We start from the raw sequence: 20,878 nt of genomic DNA, 5'->3' as shown, positions 1-20,878 counted from the left end.
TAGAACAACAAAAAACAAAACCACACCGAGACTTGTCCAGGACTTTTTCTTGGAAAGTGTGAGCTCTGGTTCAAGTGCGGAGCCTCCCACAGCATGGACCCGACAGGAGGAGTCATCCCGGCCATCTTCCCCTGCCCAGCACAAAGCCTCCAAGCCTGGCTTCAACTGATCACTCACAAGCATTTTTCTGACACCTCCGTCCTGACTTAGAAATATTTTTTGTTCTAAAAACCCTGTCGACGGAAATCTCCGCGGGTCCCCCCGTTGTATCTCAGACATGGAGTCTTTATGGGCAACGGGGCCGAAGTCACACTGCCAAGGAGTCGCTGCCACCCCGCAGGACATTTCAATCTCGGCCGTTTACAGACTTCCATAAACTGCCCTGCTATGGTCATGGTCATGTCATGTTAAAGATAGGCGACATGACTATGTCTTTTTCAACTCTTAGTTTCTGGCGGAGCCAAAAAAGTCCGGACTATGGTCATCTAATGTTAAAGATAGGATTTTTTTTTTTAAAGTGCTCGGCCAATGACCATGTCCACCAAAAGGCTCGCATTGAAGGTAGACACGACCATGTCCACAACGGGACTTAGTCTCTAGCAGCAAAAACATGGAGGTCACCAAGGACACAAACGGCACACTGCTGCTGAAAACAGAGCCTCCAAACCCCGCGAGGGCAACAGGCTTCAAGTGCACTGAAAGTCAGCGACACAAATGGCACACTGTTGCCCAAAACAGAGCCTCCAAACCCCGTGAAGGCAAGAGACTTAAAGTGCATTAAAAATAAAAAAATGTAAGGGACCCACACTGCCTACTCAAGCCCAAAACAGAGCCTCCAGCCCGGCCTGATCTGGCGCCAGGCGCGGGAGGGCAGCATACTTCCATCAGCATGGAAGTCCAGGACTGTAAGGGGACCCACCGCCTCCCCAAGCCGAAAACAGAGCCTCCAGCCCGACCTGATCTGGCGCCAGGCACGGGAGGGCAACAGACAGACTTCCAGGGAAGTGGAAGCTGCCAGGGGTGAATGGGAACTCTGCCCGGGGTGCAGAGCCTCCCACATGGCTTGACTTATTATTTTTACTTAAATATTTTTTTGATCAAAAGACCATGCCCTTAGTAATATGCACTTACCCCCCCAGTGTATCTGTTATCTAATAGCATTATGAGAGCAAGTCACTACTTCATGCCGACCTCCTGGAACTGCCGCTCGGCCACCCAGACCCACTTTGTCCACTAAGGTTTTTTGTGGCTATGGTAATGTATTATTATTATGTGTTTATTTAGCAGACACCTTTATCCAAGGCGACTTACAGAGACTAGGGTGTGTGAACTTTGCATCAGCTGCAGAGTCACTTACAATTACATCTCACCCGAAAGACGGAGCACAAGGAGGTTAAGTGACTTGCTCAGGGTCACACAGTGAGTCAGTGGCTAAGGTGGGATTTGAACCGGGGACCTCCTGGTTACAAGCCCTTTTCTTTAACCACTGGACCACACAGCCTCCAATGTAGCACTATTCTGACTCTAGTCAATTCTATTCTAACTATGGTCATTTAGCTCAATGGTGACTCTGGTCATGTAGCTCAATGGTGACTCTGGTCATGTAGCTCAATGGTGACTGGTCATGTAGCTCAATTTTGACTATGGTCAGTGCGGCAGTGTGGAGTAGTGGTTAGGTCTCGGGACTAGAAGGTCGTGGGTTCAATCCCAGGTGGGGGACATTGCTGCTGTACCCTTGAGCAAGGTACTTTACCTAGATTGCTCCAGTAAAAATCCAACTGTATAAATGGGTAATTGTATGTAGAAAAATAATATAATTGTATGTAAAAATAATGTGATATCTTGTAACAATTGTAAGTCGTCCTGGATAAGGGTGTCTGCTAAGAAATACAGTGGCTCTCAAAAGTATTCACCCCCCTTGGACTTTTCCACATTTCATTGTGTTACAACATGGAATCAAAATGGATTTAATTGGGAGTTTTTGCCACTGATCAACACAAGAAAAGTCCATAATGTCAAAGTGAAAAATAAAATCTACAACTTGTTCTAAATTAATTACAAATATAAAACAGAAAATAATTGATTGCATAAGTATTCACCCCCTTTGCTATGACACACCTAAATAAGCTCTGGTGCAACCAATTGTCTTTAGAAGTCACATAATTAGTTGAGTGGAGTCCACCTGTGTGCAATTAAGGTGTTTCACATGATTTCAGGTTAAATACACCTGTCTCTGGGAGGTCCCACAGTTGGTTAGTACATTTCCTAACAAAAACTACATCATGAAGATGAAGGAACATTCAAAGCAAATCCGGAATAAGGTTCTTCAAAAGCACCAATCAGGGGTAGGATATAAGAACATTTCCAAGGCATTGAATATCCTCTCAGAGCACAGTAAAGTCCATTATTAAGAAATGGAGAGAATATGGCACAACTGTGAATCTGTCTAGAACAGGCCGTCCTCAAAAACGGAGTATCCGGGCGTATAGGGCACTAGTCAGGGAGGCCACCAAGAGGCCTATGGCAACTCTAAAGGAGTTACAGTGTTCCACGGCTGAGCTGGGAGACACTGTGCATATGGCAACAATAGCCCGGGTGCTTCACAAAACTGGCCTTTATGGGAGAGTGGCAAAAAGAAAGCCATTGTTGAAAAGAACTCGCATCAAATCTCGGCTAGAGTTTCCCAGAAGGCATGTGGGAGACTCTGAGACCAAGTGGAAGAAGATTCTATGGCCTGATGAGACCAGAATAGAGCTTTTTGGCCTCAACGCTAAGCGCTATGTTTGCCACTGATCAACACAAGAAAAGTCCATAATGTCAAAGTGAAAAATAAAATCTACAAATTGTTCTAAATTAATTACAAATATAAAACAGAAAATAATTGATTGCATAAGTATTCACCCCCTTTGCTATGACACACCTAAATAAGCTCTGGTGCAACCAATTGTCTTTAGAAGTCACATAATTAGTTGAATGGAGTCCACCTGTGTGCAATTAAGGTGTTTCACATGATTTGAGGTTAAATACACCTGTCTCTGGGAGGTCCCACAGTTGGTTAGTACATTTCCTAACAAAAACTACATGATGAAGATGAAGGAACATTCAAAGCAAATCCGGAATAAGGTTCTTCAAAAGCACCAATCAGGGGTAGGATATAAGAACATTTCCAAGGCATTGAATATCCTCTCAGAGCACAGTAAAGTCCATTATTAAGAAATGGAGAGAATATGGCACAACTGTGAATCTGTCTAGAACAGGCCGTCCTCAAAAACGGAGTATCCGGGCATATAGGGCACTAGTCAGGGAGGCCACCAAGAGGCCTATGGCAACTCTAAAGGAGTTACAGTGTTCCACGGCTGAGCTGGGAGACACTGTGCATATGGCAACAATAGCCCGGGTGCTTCACAAAACTGGCCTTTATGGGAGAGTGGCAAAAAGAAAAAAACTCGCATCAAATCTCGGCTAGAGTTTCCCAGAAGGCATGTGGGAGACTCTGAGACCAAGTGGAAGAAGATTCTATGGTCTGATGAGACCAAAATAGAGCTTTTTGGCCTCAACGCTAAGCGCTATGTTTGCCACTGATCAACACAAGAAAAGTCCATAATGTCAAAGTGAAAAATAAAATCTACAAATTGTTCTAAATTAATTACAAATATAAAACAGAAAATAATTGATTGCATAAGTAATCACCCCCTTTGCTATGACACACCTAAATAAGCTCTGGTGCAACCAGTTGTCTTTAGAAGTCACATAATTAGTCGAATGGAGTCCACCTGTGTGCAATTAAGGTGTTTCACATGATTTCAGGTTAAATACACCTGTCTCTGGGAGGTCCCACAGTTGGTTAGTACATTTCCTAACAAAAACTACATCATGAAGATGAAGGAACATTCAAAGCAAATCCGGAATAAGGTTCTTCAAAAGCACCAATCAGGGGTAGGATATAAGAACATTTCCAAGGCATTGAATATCCTCTCAGAGCACAGTAAAGTCCATTATTAAGAAATGGAGAGAATATGGCACAACTGTGAATCTGTCTAGAACAGGCCGTCCTCAAAAACGGAGTATCCGGGCGTATAGGGCACTAGTCAGGGAGGCCACCAAGAGGCCTATGGCAACTCTAAAGGAGTTACAGTGTTCCACGGCTGAGCTGGGAGACACTGTGCATATGGCAACAATAGCCCGGGTGCTTCACAAAACTGGCCTTTATGGGAGAGTGGCAAAAAGAAAGCCATTGTTGAAAAGAACTCGCATCAAATCTCGGCTAGAGTTTCCCAGAAGGCATGTGGGAGACTCTGAGACCAAGTGGAAGAAGATTCTATGGTCTGATGAGACCAAAATAGAGCTTTTTGGCCTCAACGCTAAGCGTTATGTTTGCCACTGATCAACACAAGAAAAGTCCATAATGTCAAAGTGAAAAATAAAATCTACAAATTGTTCTAAATTAATTACAAATATAAAACAGAAAATAATTGATTGCATAAGTATTCACCCCCTTTGCTATGACACACCTAAATAAGCTCTGGTGCAACCAGTTGTCTTTAGAAGTCACATAATTAGTTTAATGGAGTCCACCTGTGTGCAATTAAGGTGTTTCACATGATTTCAGGTTAAATACACCTGTCTCTGGGAGGTCCCACAGTTGGTTAGTACATTTCCTAACAAAAACTACATCATGAAGATGAAGGAACATTCAAAGCAAATCCGGAATAAGGTTCTTCAAAAGCACCAATCAGGGGTAGGATATAAGAACATTTCCAAGGCATTGAATATCCTCTCAGACCACAGTAAAGTCCATTATTAAGAAATGGAGAGAATATGGCACAACTGTGAATCTGTCTAGAACAGGCCGTCCTCAAAAACGGAGTATCCGGGCGTATAGGGCACTAGTCAGGGAGGCCACCAAGAGGCCTATGGCAACTCTAAAGGAGTTACAGCGTTCCACGGCTGAGCTGGGAGACACTGTGCATATGGCAACAATAGCCCGGGTGCTTCACAAAACTGGCCTTTCTGGGAAAGTGGCAAAAAGAAAGCCATTGTAAAAAAACTCGCATCAAATCTCGGCTAGAGTTTCCCAGAAGGCATGTGGGAGACTCTGAGACCAAGTGGAAGAAGATTCTATGGTCTGATGAGACCAAAATAGAGCTTTTTGGCCTCAACGCTAAGCGCTATGTTTGCCACTGATCAACACAAGAAAAGTCCATAATGTCAAAGTGAAAAATAAAATCTACAAATTGTTCTAAATTAATTACAAATATAAAACAGAAAATAATTGATTGCATAAGTATTCACCCCCTTTGCTATGACACACCTAAATAAGCTCTGGTGCAACCAATTGTCTTTAGAAGTCACATAATTAGTTGAATGGAGTCCACCTGTGTGCAATTAAGGTGTTTCACATGATTTCAGGTTAAATACACCTGTCTCTGGGAGGTCCCACAGTTGTTTAGTACATTTCCTAACAAAAACTACATCATGAAGATGAAGGAACATTCAAAGCAAATCCGGAATAAGGTTCTTCAAAAGCACCAATCAGGGGTAGGATATAAGAACATTTCCAAGGCATTGAATATCCTCTCAGAGCACAGTAAAATCCATTATTAAGAAATGGAGAGAATATGGCACAACTGTGAATCTGTCTACAACAGGCCGTCCTCAAAAACGGAGTATCCGGGCGTATAGGGCACTAGTCAGGGAGGCCACCAAGAGGCCTATGGCAACTCTAAAGGATTTACAGTGTTCCACGGCTGAGCTGGGAGACACTGTGCATATGGCAACAATAGCCCGGGTGCTTCACAAAACTGGCCTTTATGGGAGAGTGGCAAAAAGAAAGCCATTGTTGAAAAAAACTCGCATCAAATCTCGGCTAGAGTTTCCCAGAAGGCATGTGGGAGACTCTGAGACCAAGTGGAAGAAGATTCTATGGTCTGATGAGACCAAAATAGAGCTTTTTGGCCTCAACACTAAGCGCTATGTTTGCCACTGATCAACACAAGAAAAGTCCATAATGTCAAAGTGAAAAATAAAATCTACAAATTGTTCTAAATTAATTACAAATCTAAAACAGAAAATAATTGATTGCATAAGTATTCACCCCCTTTGCTATGACACACCTAAATAAGCTCTGGTGCAACCAATTGTCTTTAGAAGTCAGATAATTAGTTGAATGGAGTCCACCTGTGTGCAATTAAGGTGTTTCATATGATTTCAGGTTAAATACACCTGTCTCTGGGAGGTCCCACAGTTGGTTAGCACATTTCCTAACAAAAACTACATCATGAAGATGAAGGAACATTCAAAGCAAATCCGGAATAAGGTTCTTCAAAAGCACCAATCAGGGGTAGGATATAAGAACATTTCCAAGGCATTGAATATCCTCTCAGAGCACAGTAAAGTCCATTATTAAGAAATGGAGAGAATATGGCACAACTGTGAATCTGTCTAGAACAGGCCGTCCTCCAAAACGGAGTATCCGGGCGTATAGGGCACTAGTCAGGGAGGCCACCAAGAGGCCTATGGCAACTCTAAAGGAGTTACAGTGTTCCACGGCTGAGCTGGGAGACACTGTGCATATGGCAACAATAGCCCGGGTGCTTCACAAAACTGGCCTTTATGGGAGAGTGGCAAAAAGAAAGCCATTGTTGAAAAAAACTCGCATCAAATCTCGGCTAGAGTTTCCCAGAAGGCATGTGGGAGACTCTGAGACCAAGTGGAAGAAGATTCTATGGTCTGATGAGACCAAAATAGAGCTTTTTGGCCTCAACGCTAAGCGCTATGTTTGCCACTGATCAACACAAGAAAAGTCCATAATGTCAAAGTGAAAAATAAAATCTACAAATTGTTCTAAATTAATTACAAATATAAAACAGAAAATAATTGATTGCATAAGTATTCACCCCCTTTGCTATGACACACCAAAATAAGCTCTGGTGCAGCCAATTGTCTTTAGAAGTCACATAATTAGTTGAATGGAGTCCACCTGTGTGCAATTAAGGTGTTTCACATGATTTCAGGTTAAATACACCTGTCTCTGGGAGGTCCCACAGTTGGTTAGTACATTTCCTAACAAAAACTACATCATGAAGATGAAGGAACATTCAAAGCAAATCCGGAATAAGGTTCTTCAAAAGCACCAATCAGGGGTAGGATATAAGAACATTTCCAAGGCATTGAATATCATCTCAGAGCACAGTAAAGTCCATTATTAAGAAATGGAGAGAATATGGCACAACTGTGAATCTGTCTAGAACAGGCCGTCCTCAAAAACGGAGTATCCGGGCGTATAGGGCACTAGTCAGGGAGGCCACCAAGAGGCCTATGGCAACTCTAAAGGAGTTACAGTGTTCCACAGCTGAGCTGGGAGACACTGTGCATATGGCAACAATAGCCCGGGTGCTTCACAAAACTGGCCTTTATGGGAGAGTTGCAAAAAGAAAGCCATTGTTGAAAAAAACTCGCATCAAATCTCGGCTAGAGTTTCCCAGAAGGCATGTGGGAGACTCTGAGACCAAGTGGAAGAAGATTCTATGGTCTGATGAGACCAAAATAGATCTTTTTGGCCTCAACACTTAGCGCTATGTTTGCCACTGATCAACACAAGAAAAGTCCATAATGTCAAAGTGAAAAATAAAATCTACAAATTGTTCTAAATTAATTACAAATATAAAACAGAAAATAATTGATTGCATAAGTATTCACCCCCTTTGCTATGACACACCTAAATAAGCTCTGGTGCAACCAATTGTCTTTAGAAGTCACATAATTAGTTGAATGGAGTCCACCTGTGTGCAATTAAGGTGTTTCACATGATTTCAGGTTAAATACACCTGTCTCTGGGAGGTCCCACAGTTGGTTAGTACATTTCCTAACAAAAACTACATCATGAAGATGAAGGAACATTCAAAGCAAATCCGGAATAAGGTTCTTCAAAAGCACCAATCAGGGGTAGGATATAAGAACATTTCCAAGGCATTGAATATCATCTCAGAGCACAGTAAAGTCCATTATTAAGAAATGGAGAGAATATGGCACAACTGTGAATCTGTCTAGAACAGGCCGTCCTCAAAAACGGAGTATCCGGGCGTATAGGGCACTAGTCAGGGAGGCCACCAAGAGGCCTATGGCAACTCTAAAGGAGTTACAGTGTTCCACGGCTGAGCTGGGAGACACTGTGCATATGGCAACAATAGCCCGGGTGCTTCACAAAACTGGCCTTTATGGGAGAGTGGCAAAAAGAAAGCCATTGTTGAAAAAAACTCGCATCAAATCTCGGCTAGAGTTTCCCAGAAGGCATGTGGGAGACTCTGAGACCAAGTGGAAGAAGATTCTATGGTCTGATGAGACCAAAATAGAGCTTTTTGGCCTCAACGCTAAGCGCTATGTTTGCCACTGATCAACACAAGAAAAGTCCATAATGTCAAAGTGAAAAATAAAATCTACAAATTGTTCTAAATTAATTACAAATATAAAACAGAAAATAATTGATTGCATAAGTATTCACCCCCTTTGCTATGACACACCTAAATAAGCTCTGGTGCAACCAGTTGTCTTTAGAAGTCACAAAATTAGTTGAATGGAGTCCACCTGTGTGCAATTAAGGTGTTTCACATGATTTCAGGTTAAATACACCTGTCTCTGGGAGGTCCCACAGTTGGTTAGTACATTTCCTAACAAAAACTACATGATGAAGATGAAGGAACATTCAAAGCAAATCCGGAATAAGGTTCTTCAAAAGCACCAATCAGGGGTAGGATATAAGAACATTTCCAAGGCATTGAATATCCTCTCAGAGCACAGTAAAGTCCATTATTAAGAAATGGAGAGAATATGGCACAACTGTGAATCTGTCTAGAACAGGCCGTCCTCAAAAACGGAGTATCCGGGCGTATAGGGCACTAGTCAGGGAGGCCACCAAGAGGCCTATGGCAACTCTAAAGGAGTTACAGTGTTCCACGGCTGAGCTGGGAGACACTGTGCATATGGCAACAATAGCCCGGGTGCTTCACAAAACTGGCCTTTATGGGAGAGTGGCAAAAAGAAAGCCATTGTTGAAAAGAACTCGCATCAAATCTCGGCTAGAGTTTCCCAGAAGGCATGTGGGAGACTCTGAGACCAAGTGGAAGAAGATTCTATGGTCTGATGAGACCAAAATAGAGCTTTTTGGCCTCAACGCTAAGCGTTATGTTTGCCACTGATCAACACAAGAAAAGTCCATAATGTCAAAGTGAAAAATAAAATCTACAAATTGTTCTAAATTAATTACAAATATAAAACAGAAAATAATTGATTGCATAAGTATTCACCCCCTTTGCTATGACACACCTAAATAAGCTCTGGTGCAACCAGTTGTCTTTAGAAGTCACATAATTAGTTTAATGGAGTCCACCTGTGTGCAATTAAGGTGTTTCACATGATTTCAGGTTAAATACACCTGTCTCTGGGAGGTCCCACAGTTGGTTAGTACATTTCCTAACAAAAACTACATCATGAAGATGAAGGAACATTCAAAGCAAATCCGGAATAAGGTTCTTCAAAAGCACCAATCAGGGGTAGGATATAAGAACATTTCCAAGGCATTGAATATCCTCTCAGACCACAGTAAAGTCCATTATTAAGAAATGGAGAGAATATGGCACAACTGTGAATCTGTCTAGAACAGGCCGTCCTCAAAAACGGAGTATCCGGGCGTATAGGGCACTAGTCAGGGAGGCCACCAAGAGGCCTATGGCAACTCTAAAGGAGTTACAGCGTTCCACGGCTGAGCTGGGAGACACTGTGCATATGGCAACAATAGCCCGGGTGCTTCACAAAACTGGCCTTTCTGGGAAAGTGGCAAAAAGAAAGCCATTGTAAAAAAACTCGCATCAAATCTCGGCTAGAGTTTCCCAGAAGGCATGTGGGAGACTCTGAGACCAAGTGGAAGAAGATTCTATGGTCTGATGAGACCAAAATAGAGCTTTTTGGCCTCAACGCTAAGCGCTATGTTTGCCACTGATCAACACAAGAAAAGTCCATAATGTCAAAGTGAAAAATAAAATCTACAAATTGTTCTAAATTAATTACAAATATAAAACAGAAAATAATTGATTGCATAAGTATTCACCCCCTTTGCTATGACACACCTAAATAAGCTCTGGTGCAACCAATTGTCTTTAGAAGTCACATAATTAGTTGAATGGAGTCCACCTGTGTGCAATTAAGGTGTTTCACATGATTTCAGGTTAAATACACCTGTCTCTGGGAGGTCCCACAGTTGTTTAGTACATTTCCTAACAAAAACTACATCATGAAGATGAAGGAACATTCAAAGCAAATCCGGAATAAGGTTCTTCAAAAGCACCAATCAGGGGTAGGATATAAGAACATTTCCAAGGCATTGAATATCCTCTCAGAGCACAGTAAAATCCATTATTAAGAAATGGAGAGAATATGGCACAACTGTGAATCTGTCTACAACAGGCCGTCCTCAAAAACGGAGTATCCGGGCGTATAGGGCACTAGTCAGGGAGGCCACCAAGAGGCCTATGGCAACTCTAAAGGATTTACAGTGTTCCACGGCTGAGCTGGGAGACACTGTGCATATGACAACAATAGCCCGGGTGCTTCACAAAACTGGCCTTTATGGGAGAGTGGCAAAAAGAAAGCCATTGTTGAAAAAAACTCGCATCAAATCTCGGCTAGAGTTTCCCAGAAGGCATGTGGGAGACTCTGAGACCAAGTGGAAGAAGATTCTATGGTCTGATGAGACCAAAATAGAGCTTTTTGGCCTCAACACGAAGCGCTATGTTTGCCACTGATCAACACAAGAAAAGTCCATAATGTCAAAGTGAAAAATAAAATCTACAAATTGTTCTAAATTAATTACAAATCTAAAACAGAAAATAATTGATTGTATAAGTATTCACCCCCTTTGCTATGACACACCTAAATAAGCTCTGGTGCAACCAATTGTCTTTAGAAGTCAGATAATTAGTTGAATGGAGTCCACCTGTGTGCAATTAAGGTGTTTCATATGATTTCAGGTTAAATACACCTGTCTCTGGGAGGTCCCACAGTTGGTTAGCACATTTCCTAACAAAAACTACATCATGAAGATGAAGGAACATTCAAAGCAAATCCGGAATAAGGTTCTTCAAAAGCACCAATCAGGGGTAGGATATAAGAACATTTCCAAGGCATTGAATATCCTCTCAGAGCACAGTAAAGTCCATTATTAAGAAATGGAGAGAATATGGCACAACTGTGAATCTGTCTAGAACAGGCCGTCCTCCAAAACGGAGTATCCGGGCGTATAGGGCACTAGTCAGGGAGGCCACCAAGAGGCCTATGGCAACTCTAAAGGAGTTACAGTGTTCCACGGCTGAGCTGGGAGACACTGTGCATATGGCAACAATAGCCCGGGTGCTTCACAAAACTGGCCTTTATGGGAGAGTGGCAAAAAGAAAGCCATTGTTGAAAAAAACTCGCATCAAATCTCGGCTAGAGTTTCCCAGAAGGCATGTGGGAGACTCTGAGACCAAGTGGAAGAAGATTCTATGGTCTGATGAGACCAAAATAGAGCTTTTTGGCCTCAACGCTAAGCGCTATGTTTGCCACTGATCAACACAAGAAAAGTCCATAATGTCAAAGTGAAAAATAAAATCTACAAATTGTTCTAAATTAATTACAAATATAAAACAGAAAATAATTGATTGCATAAGTATTCACCCCCTTTGCTATGACACACCTAAATAAGCTCTGGTGCAGCCAATTGTCTTTAGAAGTCACATAATTAGTTGAATGGAGTCCACCTGTGTGCAATTAAGGTGTTTCACATGATTTCAGGTTAAATACACCTGTCTCTGGGAGGTCCCACAGTTGGTTAGTACATTTCCTAACAAAAACTACATCATGAAGATGAAGGAACATTCAAAGCAAATCCGGAATAAGGTTCTTCAAAAGCACCAATCAGGGGTAGGATATAAGAACATTTCCAAGGCATTGAATATCATCTCAGAGCACAGTAAAGTCCATTATTAAGAAATGGAGAGAATATGGCACAACTGTGAATCTGTCTAGAACAGGCCGTCCTCAAAAACGGAGTATCCGGGCGTATAGGGCACTAGTCAGGGAGGCCACCAAGAGGCCTATGGCAACTCTAAAGGATTTACAGTGTTCCACGGCTGAGCTGGGAGACACTGTGCATATGGCAACAATAGCCCGGGTGCTTCACAAAACTGGCCTTTATGGGAGAGTGGCAAAAAGAAAGCCATTGTTGAAAAAAACTCGCATCAAATCTCGGCTAGAGTTTCCCAGAAGGCATGTGGGAGACTCTGAGACCAAGTGGAAGAAGATTCTATGGTCTGATGAGACCAAAATAGAGCTTTTTGGCCTCAACACTAAGCGCTATGTTTGCCACTGATCAACACAAGAAAAGTCCATAATGTCAAAGTGAAAAATAAAATCTACAAATTGTTCTAAATTAATTACAAATCTAAAACAGAAAATAATTGATTGCATAAGTATTCACCCCCTTTGCTATGACACACCTAAATAAGCTCTGGTGCAACCAATTGTCTTTAGAAGTCAGATAATTAGTTGAATGGAGTCCACCTGTGTGCAATTAAGGTGTTTCATATGATTTCAGGTTAAATACACCTGTCTCTGGGAGGTCCCACAGTTGGTTAGCACATTTCCTAACAAAAACTACATCATGAAGATGAAGGAACATTCAAAGCAAATCCGGAATAAGGTTCTTCAAAAGCACCAATCAGGGGTAGGATATAAGAACATTTCCAAGGCATTGAATATCCTCTCAGAGCACAGTAAAGTCCATTATTAAGAAATGGAGAGAATATGGCACAACTGTGAATCTGTCTAGAACAGGCCGTCCTCCAAAACGGAGTATCCGGGCGTATAGGGCACTAGTCAGGGAGGCCACCAAGAGGCCTATGGCAACTCTAAAGGAGTTACAGTGTTCCACGGCTGAGCTGGGAGACACTGTGCATATGGCAACAATAGCCCGGGTGCTTCACAAAACTGGCCTTTATGGGAGAGTGGCAAAAAGAAAGCCATTGTTGAAAAAAACTCGCATCAAATCTCGGCTAGAGTTTCCCAGAAGGCATGTGGGAGACTCTGAGACCAAGTGGAAGAAGATTCTATGGTCTGATGAGACCAAAATAGAGCTTTTTGGCCTCAACGCTAAGCGCTATGTTTGCCACTGATCAACACAAGAAAAGTCCATAATGTCAAAGTGAAAAATAAAATCTACAAATTGTTCTAAATTAATTACAAATATAAAACAGAAAATAATTGATTGCATAAGTATTCACCCCCTTTGCTATGACACACCTAAATAAGCTCTGGTGCAGCCAATTGTCTTTAGAAGTCACATAATTAGTTGAATGGAGTCCACCTGTGTGCAATTAAGGTGTTTCACATGATTTCAGGTTAAATACACCTGTCTCTGGGAGGTCCCACAGTTGGTTAGTACATTTCCTAACAAAAACTACATCATGAAGATGAAGGAACATTCAAAGCAAATCCGGAATAAGGTTCTTCAAAAGCACCAATCAGGGGTAGGATATAAGAACATTTCCAAGGCATTGAATATCATCTCAGAGCACAGTAAAGTCCATTATTAAGAAATGGAGAGAATATGGCACAACTGTGAATCTGTCTAGAACAGGCCGTCCTCAAAAACGGAGTATCCGGGCGTATAGGGCACTAGTCAGGGAGGCCACCAAGAGGCCTATGGCAACTCTAAAGGAGTTACAGTGTTCCACAGCTGAGCTGGGAGACACTGTGCATATGGCAACAATAGCCCGGGTGCTTCACAAAACTGGCCTTTATGGGAGAGTTGCAAAAAGAAAGCCATTGTTGAAAAAAACTCGCATCAAATCTCGGCTAGAGTTTCCCAGAAGGCATGTGGGAGACTCTGAGACCAAGTGGAAGAAGATTCTATGGTCTGATGAGACCAAAATAGATCTTTTTGGCCTCAACACTTAGCGCTATGTTTGCCACTGATCAACACAAGAAAAGTCCATAATGTCAAAGTGAAAAATAAAATCTACAAATTGTTCTAAATTAATTACAAATATAAAACAGAAAATAATTGATTGCATAAGTATTCACCCCCTTTGCTATGACACACCTAAATAAGCTCTGGTGCAACCAATTGTCTTTAGAAGTCACATAATTAGTTGAATGGAGTCCACCTGTGTGCAATTAAGGTGTTTCACATGATTTCAGGTTAAATACACCTGTCTCTGGGAGGTCCCACAGTTGGTTAGTACATTTCCTAACAAAAACTACATCATGAAGATGAAGGAACATTCAAAGCAAATCCGGAATAAGGTTCTTCAAAAGCACCAATCAGGGGTAGGATATAAGAACATTTCCAAGGCATTGAATATCATCTCAGAGCACAGTAAAGTCCATTATTAAGAAATGGAGAGAATATGGCACAACTGTGAATCTGTCTAGAACAGGCCGTCCTCAAAAACGGAGTATCCGGGCGTATAGGGCACTAGTCAGGGAGGCCACCAAGAGGCCTATGGCAACTCTAAAGGAGTTACAGTGTTCCACAGCTGAGCTGGGAGACACTGTGCATATGGCAACAATAGCCCGGGTGCTTCACAAAACTGGCCTTTATGGGAGAGTGGCAAAAAGAAAGCCATTGTTGAAAAAAACTCGCATCAAATCTCGGCTAGAGTTTCCCAGAAGGCATGTGGGAGACTCTGAGACCAAGTGGAAGAAGATTCTATGGTCTGATGAGACCAAAATAGAGCTTTTTGGCCTCAACGCTAAGCGCTATGTTTGCCACTGATCAACACAAGAAAAGTCCATAATGTCAAAGTGAAAAATAAAATCTACAAATTGTTCTAAATTAATTACAAATATAAAACAGAAAATAATTGATTGCATAAGTATTCACCCCCTTTGCTATGACACACCTAAATAAGCTCTGGTGCAACCAGTTGTCTTTAGAAGTCACATAATTAGTTGAATTGAGTCCACCTGTGTGCAATGAAGGTGTTTCACATGATTTCAGGTTAAATACACCTGTCTCTGGGAGGTCCCACAGTTGGTTAGTACATTTCCTAACAAAAACTACATCATGAAGATGAAGGAACATTCAAAGCAAATCCGGAATAAGGTTCTTCAAAAGCACCAATCAGGGGTAGGATATAAGAACATTTCCAAGGCATTGAATATCCTCTCACAGCACAGTAAAGTCCATTATTAAGCAACGGAGAGAATATGGCACAACTATGAATCTGTCTAGAACAGGCCATCGTCATAAACTGAGTATCCGGGCGTATAGGGCACTAGTCAGGGAGGCCACCAAGAGGCCTATGGCAACTCTAAAGGAGTTACAGTGTTCCACGGCTGAGCTGGGAGACACTGTGCATATGGCAACAATAGCCCGGGTGCTTCACAAAACTGGCCTTTCTGGGAAAGTGGCAAAAAGAAAGCCATTGTTGAAAAAAACTCGCATCAAATCTCGGCTAGAGTTTCCCAGAAGGCATGTGGGAGACTCTGAGACCAAGTGGAAGAAGATTCTATGGTCTGATGAGACCAAAATAGAGCTTTTTGGCCTCAACGCTAAGCGCTATGTTTGCCACTGATCAACACAAGAAAAGTCCATAATGTCAAAGTGAAAAATAAAATCTACAAATTGTTCTAAATTAATTACAAATATAAAACAGAAAATAATTGATTGCATAAGTATTCACCCCCTTTGCTATGACACACCTAAATAAGCTCTGGTGCAACCAGTTGTCTTTAGAAGTCACATAATTAGTTGAATGGAGTCCACCTGTGTGCAATTAAGGTGTTTCACATGATTTCAGGTTAAATACACCTGTCTCTGGGAGGTCCCACAGTTGGTTAGTACATTTCCTAACAAAAACTACATCATGAAGATGAAGGAACATTCAAAGCAAATCCGGAATAAGGTTCTTCAAAAGCACCAATCAGGGGTAGGATATAAGAACATTTCCAAGGCATTGAATATCCTCTCAGACCACAGTAAAGTCCATTATTAAGAAATGGAGAGAAAATGGCACAACTGTGAATCTGTCTAGAACAGGCCGTCCTCAAAAACGGAGTATCCGGGCGAGAAGTGCACTAGTCAGGGAGGCCACCAAGAGGCCTATGGCAACTCTAAAGGAGTTACAGTGTTCCACGGCTGAGCTGGGAGACACTGTGCATATGGCAACAATAGCCCGGGTGCTTCACAAAACTGGCCTTTCTGGGAAAGTGGCAAAAAGAAAGCCATTGTTGAAAAAAACTCGCATCAAATCTCGGCTAGAGTTTCCCAGAAGGCATGTGGGAGACTCTGAGACCAAGTGGAAGAAGATTCTATGGTCTGATGAGACCAAAATAGAGCTTTTTGCCCTCAACGCTAAGCGCTATGTTTCCCACTGATCAACACAAGAAAAGTCCATAATGTCAAAGTGAAAAATAAAATCTACAAATTGTTCTAAATTAATTACAAATATAAAACAGAAAATAATTGATTGCATAAGTATTCACCCCCTTTGCTATGACACACCTAAATAAGCTCTGGTGCAACCAGTTGTCTTTAGAAGTCACATAATTAGTTGAATGGAGTCCACCTGTGTGCAATTAAGGTGTTTCACATGATTTCAGGTTAAATACACCTGTCTCTGGGAGGTCCCACAGTTGGTTAGTACATTTCCTAACAAAAACTACATCATGAAGATGAAGGAACATTCAAAGCAAATCCGGAATAAGGTTCTTCAAAAGCACCAATCAGGGGTAGGATATAAGAACATTTCCAAGGCATTGAATATCATCTCAGAGCACAGTAAAGTCCATTATTAAGAAATGGAGAGAATATGGCACAACTGTGAATCTGTCTAGAACAGGCCGACCTCAAAAACTGAGTATCCGGGCGTATAGGGCACTAGTCAGGGAGGCCACCAAGAGGCCTATGGCAACTCTAAAGGAGTTACAGTGTTCCACGGCTGAGCTGGGAGACACTGTGCATATGGCAATAATAGCCCGGGTGCTTCATAAAACTGGCCTTTATGGGAGAGTGGCAAAAAGAAAGCCATTGTTGAAAAAAACTTGCATCAAATCTCGGCTAGAGTTTCCCAGAAGGCATGTGGGAGACTCTGAGACCAAGTGGAAGAAGATTCTATGGTCTGATGAGACCAAAATAGAGCTTTTTGGCCTCAACGCTAAGCGCTATGTTTGCCACTGATCAACACAAGAAAAGTCCATAATGTCAAAGTGAAAAATAAAATCTACAAATTGTTCTAAATTAATTACAAATATAAAACAGAAAATAATTGATTGCATAAGTATTCACCCCCTTTGCTATGACACACCTAAATAAGCTCTGGTGCAGCCAATTGTCTTTAGAAGTCACATAATTAGTTGAATGGAGTCCACCTGTGTGCAATTAAGGTGTTTCACATGATTTCAGGTTAAATACACCTGTCTCTGGGAGGTCCCACAGTTGGTTAGTACATTTCCTAACAAAAACTACATCATGAAGATGAAGGAACATTCAAAGCAAATCCGGAATAAGGTTCTTCAAAAGCACCAATCAGGGGTAGGATATAAGAACATTTCCAAGGCATTGAATATCCTCTCACAGCACAGTAAAGTCCATTATTAAGCAACGGAGAGAATATGGCACAACTGTGAATCTGTCTAGAACAGGCCATCCTCATAAACGGAGTATCCGGGCGTATAGGGCACTAGTCAGGGAGGCCACCAAGAGGCCTATGGCAACTCTAAAGGAGTTACAGTGTTCCACGGCTGAGCTGGGAGACACTGTGCATATGGCAACAATAGCCCGGGTGCTTCACAAAACTGGCCTTTATGGGAGAGTTGCAAAAAGAATGCCATTGTTGAAAAAAACTCGCATCAAATCTCGGCTAGAGTTTCCCAGAGGGCATGTGGGAGACTCTGAGACCAAGTGGAAGAAGATTCTATGGTCTGATGAGACCAAAATAGAGCTTTTTGGCCTCAACGCTAAGCGCTATGTTTGCCACTGATCAACACAAGAAAAGTCCATAATGTCAAAGTGAAAAATAAAATCTACAAATTGTTCTAAATTAATTACAAATATAAAACAGAAAATAATTGATTGCATAAGTATTCACCCCCTTTGCTATGACACACCTAAATAAGCTCTGGTGCAACCAGTTGTCTTTAGAAGTCACATAATTAGTTGAATGGAGTCCACCTGTGTGCAATTAAGGTGTTTCACATGATTTTAGGTTAAATACACCTGTCTCTGGGAGGTCCCACAGTTGGTTAGTACATTTCCTAACAAAAACTACATCATGAAGATGAAGGAACATTCAAAGCAAATCCGGAATAAGGTTCTTCAAAAGCACCAATCAGGGGTAGGATATAAGAACATTTCCAAGGCATTGAATATCATCTCAGAGCACAGTAAAGTCCATTATTAAGAAATGGAGAGAATATGGCACAACTGTGAATCTGTCTAGAACAGGCCGACCTCAAAAACTGAGTATCCGGGCGTATAGGGCACTAGTCAGGGAGGCCACCAAGAGGCCTATGGCAACTCTAAAGGAGTTACAGTGTTCCACGGCTGAGCTGGGAGACACTGTGCATATGGCAACAATAGCCCGGGAGCTTCACAAAACTGGCCTTTATGGGAGAGTGGCAAAAAGAAAGCCATTGTTGAAAAAAACTTGCATCAAATCTCGGCTAGAGTTTCCCAGAAGGCATGTGGGAGACTCTGAGACCAAGTGGAAGAAGATTCTATGGTCTGATGAGACCAAAATAGAGCTTTTTGGCCTCAACACTAAGCGCTATGTTTGCCACTGATCAACACAAGAAAAGTCCATAATGTCAAAGTGAAAAATAAAATCTACAAATTGTTCTAAATTAATTACAAATATAAAACAGAAAATAATTGATTGCATAAGTAACCATCCCCTTTGCTATGACACACCTAAATAAGCTCTGGTGCAACCAGTTGTCTTTAGAAGTCACATAATTAGTTGAATGGAGTCCACCTGTGTGCAATTAAGGTGTTTCACATGATTTCAGGTTAAATACACCTGTCTCTGGGAGGTCCCACAGTTGGTTAGTACATTTCCTAACAAAAACTACATCATGAAGATGAAGGAACATTCAAAGCAAATCCGGAATAAGGTTCTTCAAAAGCACCAATCAGGGGTAGGATATAAGAACATTTCCAAGGCATTGAATATCATCTCAGAGCACAGTAAAGTCCATTATTAAGAAATGGAGAGAATATGGCACAACTGTGAATCTGTCTAGAACAGGCCGACCTCAAAAACTGAGTATCCGGGCGTATAGGGCACTAGTCAGGGAGGCCACCAAGAGGCCTATGGCAACTCTAAAGGAGTTACAGTGTTCCACGGCTGAGCTGGGAGACACTGTGCATATGGCAATAATAGCCCGGGTGCTTCATAAAACTGGCCTTTATGGGAGAGTGGCAAAAAGAAAGCCATTGTTGAAAAAAACTTGCATCAAATCTCGGCTAGAGTTTCCCAGAAGGCATGTGGGAGACTCTGAGACCAAGTGGAAGAAGATTCTATGGTCTGATGAGACCAAAATAGAGCTTTTTGGCCTCAACGCTAAGCGCTATGTTTGCCACTGATCAACACAAGAAAAGTCCATAATGTCAAAGTGAAAAATAAAATCTACAAATTGTTCTAAATTAATTACAAATATAAAACAGAAAATAATTGATTGCATAAGTATTCACCCCCTTTGCTATGACACACCTAAATAAGCTCTGGTGCAGCCAATTGTCTTTAGAAGTCACATAATTAGTTGAATGGAGTCCACCTGTGTGCAATTAAGGTGTTTCACATGATTTCAGGTTAAATACACCTGTCTCTGGGAGGTCCCACAGTTGGTTAGTACATTTCCTAACAAAAACTACATCATGAAGATGAAGGAACATTCAAAGCAAATCCGGAATAAGGTTCTTCAAAAGCACCAATCAGGGGTAGGATATAAGAACATTTCCAAGGCATTGAATATCCTCTCACAGCACAGTAAAGTCCATTATTAAGCAACGGAGAGAATATGGCACAACTGTGAATCTGTCTAGAACAGGCCATCCTCATAAACGGAGTATCCGGGCGTATAGGGCACTAGTCAGGGAGGCCACCAAGAGGCCTATGGCAACTCTAAAGGAGTTACAGTGTTCCACGGCTGAGCTGGGAGACACTGTGCATATGGCAACAATAGCCCGGGTGCTTCACAAAACTGGCCTTTATGGGAGAGTTGCAAAAAGAATGCCATTGTTGAAAAAAACTCGCATCAAATCTCGGCTAGAGTTTCCCAGAGGGCATGTGGGAGACTCTGAGACCAAGTGGAAGAAGATTCTATGGTCTGATGAGACCAAAATAGAGCTTTTTGGCCTCAACGCTAAGCGCTATGTTTGCCACTGATCAACACAAGAAAAGTCCATAATGTCAAAGTGAAAAATAAAATCTACAAATTGTTCTAAATTAATTACAAATATAAAACAGAAAATAATTGATTGCATAAGTATTCACCCCCTTTGCTATGACACACCTAAATAAGCTCTGGTGCAACCAGTTGTCTTTAGAAGTCACATAATTAGTTGAATGGAGTCCACCTGTGTGCAATTAAGGTGTTTCACATGATTTTAGGTTAAATACACCTGTCTCTGGGAGGTCCCACAGTTGGTTAGTACATTTCCTAACAAAAACTACATCATGAAGATGAAGGAACATTCAAAGCAAATCCGGAATAAGGTTCTTCAAAAGCACCAATCAGGGGTAGGATATAAGAACATTTCCAAGGCATTGAATATCATCTCAGAGCACAGTAAAGTCCATTATTAAGAAATGGAGAGAATATGGCACAACTGTGAATCTGTCTA

The sequence above is a fragment of the Acipenser ruthenus genome, unplaced genomic scaffold (genome assembly GCF_902713425.1).
Source record: "Acipenser ruthenus unplaced genomic scaffold, fAciRut3.2 maternal haplotype, whole genome shotgun sequence".
Lineage (NCBI taxonomy): Eukaryota > Metazoa > Chordata > Actinopteri > Acipenseriformes > Acipenseridae > Acipenser > Acipenser ruthenus.
This window is presented reverse-complemented; position numbering follows the sequence as displayed.